The sequence below is a fragment of the Octopus bimaculoides genome, chromosome 2 (assembly GCF_001194135.2).
Source record: "Octopus bimaculoides isolate UCB-OBI-ISO-001 chromosome 2, ASM119413v2, whole genome shotgun sequence".
NCBI classification, from domain to species: domain Eukaryota; kingdom Metazoa; phylum Mollusca; class Cephalopoda; order Octopoda; family Octopodidae; genus Octopus; species Octopus bimaculoides.
Genome location: NC_068982.1, coordinates 97,777,115 through 97,786,307, shown reverse-complemented (window position 1 = coordinate 97,786,307; position 9,193 = coordinate 97,777,115). Strand labels below are relative to the sequence as shown.

At 37.2% G+C, this 9,193-nt stretch overlaps 1 protein-coding gene across 1 annotated transcript in view; it reads right to left on the bottom strand.

Annotated features, from left to right (window-relative positions):
• The window catches only part of LOC106871565 (F-box/WD repeat-containing protein sel-10), a 160,670-nt gene that overhangs the window by 29,623 nt on the left and 121,854 nt on the right, over positions 1-9,193 (bottom strand). The gene's annotated exons all lie outside the window — the stretch shown is intronic.

Genomic DNA, 9,193 nt, shown 5'->3' with positions numbered 1-9,193 from the left:
TATATATACATATACATATATGTTTCTATATGTTTGTATGTATGCATAATGTATATGTAGCTACAATGAAGTCATTTCAAGTGTCATCATAAAAGAAACTTAGTTCGCCATTTGTAATATATATTTTACATTCAAGCTAGCAAATGTGATGTCAACAACAGATATACGCATAGGTATGTATGTACGTGTGTACATATGTACGTATGTATGCCTGTTCCTATATTTGTATGTATCTATGTATGAACATATGTGTGTATGTGTGCAAGTATATATGAACTTATGTGTGTATATATATATGTAGGTATATAGATATATGGTAGTTGTCTACTCCTTACACAGAGTTTGACCACCTCCTGTACCTACACCTTAGCCCTTTCATGGCGTCTGATGTGGCTTTTTAAACCAGACAATGTTTTGAAAAAACACCCACACAGATTGCACCTCTGATTTGAACTACCAATACCTGCAAGTAAGTTCTGCTCATTGTGGATCCTAACATGTCTTTTAAGACCACCATTGGATTTGCAAGCCCTCTGGCACACGCCACATTCAAACGTGTGCACAGACATATAATCAGAATAGTTGGTATATAGATATATAGATATACATACATATATATATATATATATATATATATATATGCATATATATATGTAATGTATTTATGTATTCAGGTGGGAACATGGAGCGTCCTAGGGTTCGTAACTCGACACACACCCTTAGGCTGTGTGGGTATGAGATCCCTTACAAATGCTCGAGCTCAGGAGCACCCTATAGACCCTGCACTTGGAGTTCAGACTGATCTTGGAAATGTGGGATTCCCAGATGGAGGTTCTCCTGTATCAAGAGGATATTCATCCTCATTCAGCTCCTCCTTCTCCTCCCCTCTTCCCCTCCTCCGCCTCATCATCATCATTATCATCGTCACCGCCATCGTCATTACTATCATCATCATCCTCCAATATTCGTATACCATGCGTACTTTTATATCATCGATTTTATATTTTATTTTATTTTTTTGTGTCTACATTAAGTAAGATATAAAGATTGTTAGTTTATATACTTTTTGTTATTCGATTTCCTATGTAAATCTCCATACTTTATATGTTTTTAACTGTCCTCTTCATCCATCGCCCTTGTAGCAAATAAATAAATAAATAAATAAATAAATAATAATAATAATAATAATAATAATAGTAATAGTAATAAAGCAGCTTTTGTTAGAGGCAAGCTCAGAGAAGCAGCGTCCATTAAATTAGCTATCGACACTATCATCGAGGATCTTAACCCCACAAGATATTCATAAATACTGGATTTTAACGAAGTCTTGCCACTGTGAAGGCAGAAAGAACAAAGAGTTACTACAGGAGAATAAGACTTGTATTGAAGACTGAATTTAACCTTAATAATCGCATCGAGGCCATTAACGCTACAGCAATCCCACCAGTCTTGTACAGTTTTAATATCATTTATTGGAATCCTACAGAACTCCAGCAGAAACAGTGGAGGGGTGAAGAATGATGCAATTAGAACTCTACTATAAAACCTCTGCAAAAGAAATGAGCAGTTACCTATCTAGATACTGAAGCTTGTGTACGAACCTCTGTGTACGAACATGAAAGCTTGTGTACGAACATGAAAGCAGAAAAAAGTTGCACTCTATTGTCAAGGAAGCTTGTAAATTCGCAAGGGGACTTGACGTTGATTCTGGATGAACTTGAAACTACTGCTACCAAGAAAGTAAAACGAATCAAACTGAGAGCTAAAAAAAATGAACAGAAACAACTTGATGAACGCTGGAGTCAGAAGGTCTTCCATGGACAGTATATTTTCCGAAGTCAAAATGTTGATGTTGTCCAGGCAAGAATTCATCAGTAGTTGAGAATTTCGGGGTTGAAAGCAGAAACGGAAGGTTTCATACATGCTGTAGAAGACCAAAGCTTGTTCACCAGAAATTACACGGGTCAGTGTAATTAAAAACGGTGCTGACCCAAAATGCAGATTCTGCAACTCACTTGATAAAACAATAGGCCACCTCGTTTCGGACTGTCCTGTGCTAACACCAAACGGAAATAAGAATCACCATGATAGATTAGGACAATATTTATATTGGAAGATATGTAAGCACTACCAAATACTCTTGCTAAGTGGTAGGGACGCCATCCTGAGCCAGTGGTTGAGTGTGAAAAATGTCACCATCCTCTGGAATTTTCTGGTCAACACTGACAGGACAACTGAGGTTGATCGACCACACAATTTTTAAAGACTGAGAAGAAAATACCTGTTGACCGGCAGATATAAGTCTTTCTACTGATAAAAATATAGCTGTCAAGGAATTTGACAAGCTTAGTAAATATAAGGACCCGTAAATTCAAAAGATGTGGTGTTTTAAATAAAAACTGTCCCTGTTATTGTAGGTGCCCTTGGTATGATAAAAAATGGGATGTCAGAAACATCTTGAGAATATCCCAAGAGAACCATGTCTCAAAGTAATCCAAAAGATTGTGTTAACAAACACTACCCACACTCTTAGAAAGACCCAATCAATTTAAATGTTCATATTATGTTGTATTATACGAATGTATTTCTATACAGCCCTCCCTACTTTCCTTTCTCAAACTTTCACTTACATCTAAACATCGCTTATCTTTCATTTACCTTAGGGTTTGGTTGTGGCCCGACAAGTGGTTGCATCAAACACGTAGATTAAAAGAAAATAAGGATGATGGTGATGATGATGAGGACAACAACAACAACAACAACAACAACAACAACGATAATGATGATGATGATGATGATGATGATGATGACTAACACAACACACTTTCTCAGTCCGAACTCCATTCTGATATCAGCACTGAAATTATACACCGTATCGACGAGGGAACTGACCTGGGATTCATCTTTACCATAAAGTTTGAGGTCATCCACGAATAACAAATGGTTGACTTTTTGTTGGTGGCTTTTGAATACATAACCAGCATTTGCTTTCCTCAGAATCAGTGTTAGTGGTATCAAGCACAGTACAAAGATCAGTGGGGATAGGCAGTTCCCTTGGAAGATGCCCCTCCTAATTTCTAGTGTCCCTAAACTTCTTCCGTATGCTGTCAGGTCCGTCCTCTCAATTCGCCATACTTTTTCCAAGCAATCGCTCAACATTCGATGCAATACCAAATAGGTTCATACACTCCATAATCCAAGAATCTGAGATCATATCGTACGCCTTACGATAGTCGATCCATGACATAGCTAAGTTATTTTCCTCCTCTTACAGTCTCCAAGTACAGTTTTGCCTATCAGGAGTTGATCCTTAGTACCTCTGCACTTACGCTTGTAACCTTTCTGCTCATGTGGCAGGACTCCATTTTCCCCCTATGTTTGTACATTGACTCTGCGAGTATTCCAGTCAATAACTTCCGCATAAGTGGCAAACAGGATATCGGCCTGTAATTGTTTATTGTATTGCCTTTTTCGATGTTTTTCAAGCACAGCACTGTCCTACCAAATGTCAAGTACTCTGCTGTTACTTGGTCGGCATTTAACAAGGTACTGAGTTGCGCAGCTATTCGTGCATGACATTCACCAAATCTTTTGATCCAGTAGCCTTGAACTCCATGTGGTCCTGGGGCCTTCCAGTTGCTCATTTTTTTGCTGATTTCCTTCACTTCCCTAACTGAAATGACTAGTTCAGCCTGTTTTGGATACACTGCTGTTTGTTTCGGTTCTTGCAACCATTCAGCATCTTTCTTGTGTTCCTTGTCTTTGCGCCAGATGTCACTCCAAAACCTTTGACTTTCGATGTTATCTGGTATCAACTTTTCATCTGTACACTCTCCATTTATTTCTTTATAGAATCTCTTCTGATTTCCTCTGAATACTCTATTCTGGTGGTAATCCTTCATTCTTTGGTCGTATCTTACCAACTTTGCTTTCTTTGCAGACGATGAGCTGGTAGATTCGTTAGCACGCCGAGCAAAAAGCTTGGTGGCATTTCGCCCGTCTTTACGTTCTGAATTCAAATTCCGCCGAGATCGACTTTGCCTCTTGTCCGGTTGAGATCGATAAAAGAAGTACCATTTGCGTACTGGTGTTGATGCAATCGACTAGCCTTCTCTCCCAAAATTTTAGGATTTGTGCCTATAGTAGAAAGGATAGTTTAAATTATTATTGTTGTTGTTGTTGCTATTATTATTCCTGGACCAAGCGAGGACTGAGGCAGGCCCGTCAGTCGGGCAATGCGGTCGGTGGATGTCCCACCTTGGAGTTCTACAGAGCATTAGGGGTGAAGGTATAAAGAAAACAACAGCAAAATAGCGGAAATAATAGCGGTTTCTTTTATTTAGTGTATGTCAGTAAACAAACATGACAGAAAGAAAAATCAAGATGAGATGAAGCATGAGGAGGAGTAACAGAGGCAGACAGACGAATGTGTAGGTGAATGAGTGGATTGGGTGAAGATTCTATAACAAAGCTTATATATAGAAAATATATGAACTGTGCAATGAAAGAAGTTTCTTTTATGTAAAACTAAGAGAATAACAATATCAATGGTGAACTAGAGAATAACAACCAGATAACATGTTGATGACGATGTCGACGACATCGACGCCGCCGACGCCACCGAAGCCGCCAACACTGCCAACGCTGCCAACGCCACCGACGACGACGACGATGATGATGATGATGATGACCACGATAATGATGATTGCAGTTGCAATAATATGTAATTACTGAATCTGGTAAATCGCTAAAGCAGTGTCAGGAAAGGACGGAGTATATTACATTGAATACCCTCGATATGTTGCTGGTAGTTATGTATATAAACTATGTATGTAACCAAGTGATACGTCAATCATATATATTGCTGTTGTGCCTGAATATATAATAAATTGAATTAGCTAACAGAAAAATTTAGTGGAATTTGAATTATCCACCATCTGTTACTGGTATTTTTTATGAATCGAATAGTCTTCCAAGACGTGCAATGGTAGTGTGTGGAACCTGAGTCGTCAGATAATAGTATTCTTTGAAATACAGGGTTGGCCAAAAGTCAAGCACCAAAACATTTGACATATTTTACTATTATTTTGTTCATCATGTACAATAAAGTGTGTATTCATCATTTATTTTATTGTATTTCATTCAATTTTAGAAAAACTGAAGCATATCTTTGACAATTCTGGGGCGTATCGAACTTATTTTGTGAGTGACTTTTGGCCCACTCTGTATGTCTATCATCCGTGATATATAACGTTCAAAGTAGTGAGTGTCTCCAAACAACAAAAACGAAATCAAGGACAATTTATTGTAATACAATAACTGAAGTTGAGTACTACTCTCCGCCAATTCTTGTTCTACAGCGAAGGATTCCACAAGACCAAAACATTATGCAACAAAATTTTATTACCTTAAGAAAAATGAAAGCAAAAACAAAAAAAAAAAATTTAAATCCCGTTGTTGTCAACTGCAGCCGAGTATGACTGGATAGCATGTATCATGCTTCGGCAATTGTTTCGTTTTAAGGTTCCTATTTATTGATGGGTCGATATGGACCCCCTCCTCGGTCTTTCTATTCACGATCCTGCGGAACATTGATATTGTGACAGCTGGAGGAGAAGAGATGACGAACTACACCAGAGCTTGGCCTGTGTTCATTTTCATTTGAATAAACAAGAGTACGTGAAACGATGTACCACTTGATCCAGGAAACAAATCTACCTTACAACCGTGACTCAAACGCTCCAGCCAGAAGGCATTCGCTTACTTTCAACTTCTTCCTTCATATCAATATAACTCATGGGCAAAGGATATTTATTACCGCTTAGTCGGGGAAGAAAGGGCAGTTGTCATTACTCTTTATTTTTTCAGGGACCTCGAGACGAATGGGACAAAGAGAAGTTTTTTTCTAAAACCAGATACCCAACCCGAAGGCTTGTAACTGACTTAAATCCACTAAAGGCGGATATTGATGTTAAAATTCCTGACGGGTTAAGTCTACCATCGAAGGGTGCAATGAACTGGAACAAATGACATAAGACATCTCATCTGACAGACAAACAATTCTGCTATTCTGTTGTATTTCCAATGTTTTGAAATACTGTCAAATACTACAAATGTTTAACATTGCAATCAGCGATGATGCAGTGTATCTTTGAACAGGTTTTAAATAAAGATGTTGATATTTTAAACTGTAAATAAAAGAAATAGAACAATTAAAATGATACATTCCATACTCATCGTGGCTCTGTGGTAAAAAGTTTGTTCCCCAACCATATGGTTCCTAGTTCAGTCCCACTAGGTAGCACCTTGGGTAAATGTCTTCCTTTATAGCTTCCAAAGCTTTGTGAGTGGATTTGGTTGACGGAAACTGAAAGAAGCCCGTCGTTTGTACGTACATTCATACATATATACATACATACATACATACATACATACATACATACATACATATATGTATATATATATATATTTATGTGTGTGTGTGTGTGTCTTTGCGTCAGTTTTTGTCTTCTACCGTCGCTTGATAACCGGTGTTGGTGTGTTTACGTCCTTGTAACCTAGCTGTTCGAATAAAAGGAACAGATAAAATAAGTACCAGACTTTAAAAAAATAAATCCCGGGGTCGATTAGTTCGACTAAAATTCTTCAAACCGGTGCCCCAGTAAGACAGCAGCCTAATGGACTAAAACAAGTAAAATAACAGATAAACGATTTCACGCATGTAGTAAATGCCCAGTTCCATTCCACCAAAATATAAAGAGCCAACCAAGTTGCTCGACTTACTAAATATAGCCTCCAAGTCTATCAGAAACCACACAATGCCACCTTAAAATAGAAAGGGCAGATTGGGTGATGTAATTTTTGATACGCTATACTTAAAACTACAATGATGGTCGTAGCTGCAACGCGTTCGATCATAGGTTTTCTCAATCTATACTTGCCTAGAGTAAGAGAAACGAGAAAATGAAAAAAAAAAAAATCAAAATTTAGTTTTGTTTCAGCAGATTTTTAACAAGCATTTTAGATTTTCAAAGTTCTTTACCAAAACATGTTAGAATTTAACAACTGAATGATTTTCTAGATGTCCCACTTGGCTACAAGAGTGATGTAGTGTATTACATAACCATTGAACTGTTTTTCTCAGTTGAAGCAGTTTGGTTTCTTGGAGTGAAAGAAATATTACATGTGTGGCTGAGTCTGATATTCCTACTGCAGTTTTTTTTCTTTTGACTAAATTTTAGGGCTAATTACCCGTTTGCAAAAAAATTAAACGGTTACAGAGTTTGTGATTCTGGTCATGGATAATTTAATGGCATCGTTTAGCTATTCAAAGTTATACTGAAACTTGGAAAACTTTGCCCATTCCAGATATTATTCTTTATTTTTATTTTTTTAAATCTTTTATCTTTACTTTTTTTCTGTGATAGGACTGCTGCTATGCTGGGGCATCGCCTTGAAGAGTTTAGACGAACAAATCTACAAAAAAAAAAAACATTTTTTTAAATTCTCGTACTTAATCTATCGCCTTCTTTTGCCAAACTGCGTGTTTACAGGGAGGTAAACAAACCAACACCGATTCTCAAGCGGTGGGGAGGACAAACTCAAACTCAATGATACACACGCATACACACACGCGTGCACACACACATACACACACACACACACACACACACACACACACACACACACACACACACACACACACACACACACACACAACTCTTTCTTTCTCTCTCACTCTATCTATTTCTATTTCTCTCTGTCTATCCCTCTTTCTCTCCCTTACACACACATATTATTTGAAAACATTTAAACTCTTCGTTACTATTATTCTCTTATCGTTCTCCATTTAACGATTTTTTTCTTCCTTCGGTTAGTTTGCCAAGAAAAACTGATCGAAATTTGAATCTGTGAAGATTGTTTTCTTTTAGATTTGAGATTGTGTCATTATTGAATGGAGCTGGACAAACTGATACGACATTGTCATTGGTTATTAGATTGATGTATTAAGATTTAGCTGTTACACAAGTTCTAGTATTTTGAAGACCTACTCATACATGATTCTCAACTTGATTTTGCCATTTTGGAGTGGCGACCTTGATACAAGTTACACATAACAAAAAAGATAAATACTTTGGCACTCTTTTGAAAACAATATAATATGTAATACCTTTAAGTGGTTCCAATAGTCTAAACCAATCATACCGTTAACGATTTAACTGACTGATCTTTGAAGAACTTCAGGTGATTGATTGACAGAATGAACAAAGCAAAAAGATAAAAGATACTACTCTTGTACGTACAAGATGTTGATATCTGACAACACATTCAATGCTGGCTTAACATTTCTGGATATATTCTGTAGAACATTGTAGCAGCAAAAGAAAAATATAGTATGGCTTTTACTTACGTGACTTAATTCCGAGTTCAAACCCCTTTGACTTCCACTTTGATTGTCATTTTTCAAAGATCCATAAAATTAGTATTAGTTAAGTACTGGTCCGATTTTATCGACCATATTCTCTCTCCTAAAACCTCGATCTAAAGCACATGCTAGAAATCATTGTACATATATATATGCAATGATTTCTAAAAGGGCTCTAGATCAGAACTTTAGGGGAGAGGATATGGTCGATAAAATTGAACCAGTACTTAACCATTATTAATTCTGTGATTTTGGAGGAGTGACATAGTGGAAGTCAATGGGAATTGAACTCGAAATCAAAATCACGTAACTAAGAGTCATATATATATATATAAAGTACAAAAATTTAAAAAGAAAGACGAAGAAGAGGTAAGAAACAAGGAGAATTAAGTTGGCGGTCAGGAAAACTGGAAGAAATCCTTAACGTTTCGAGCATACACTCTTCTACGGAAAGGATAGATGAAGAGAGAGAAAATAGAGAGAGAAGAACAAACGAGTTTCGATTAGATGGTCACCGCATCCTGAAATGATTGGAATAAGAAGTTGTGTTCAGACGGTGGGTGGCGGGGCAGGAGGACAAGAGGTATGACAGTGACCTGGCATGTGTATGAGTGCGCGTGTGTGTGTGTGTGAGCAAGTGCGTATGAGCAAGCGCGTGCATGTATGTATTAAGCTATTGTGTGCGTGTATACTCCATATATATGTATATTATACATACATACATATAAATCTATATATATATATATATATGTGTGTGTGTGTGTGTGT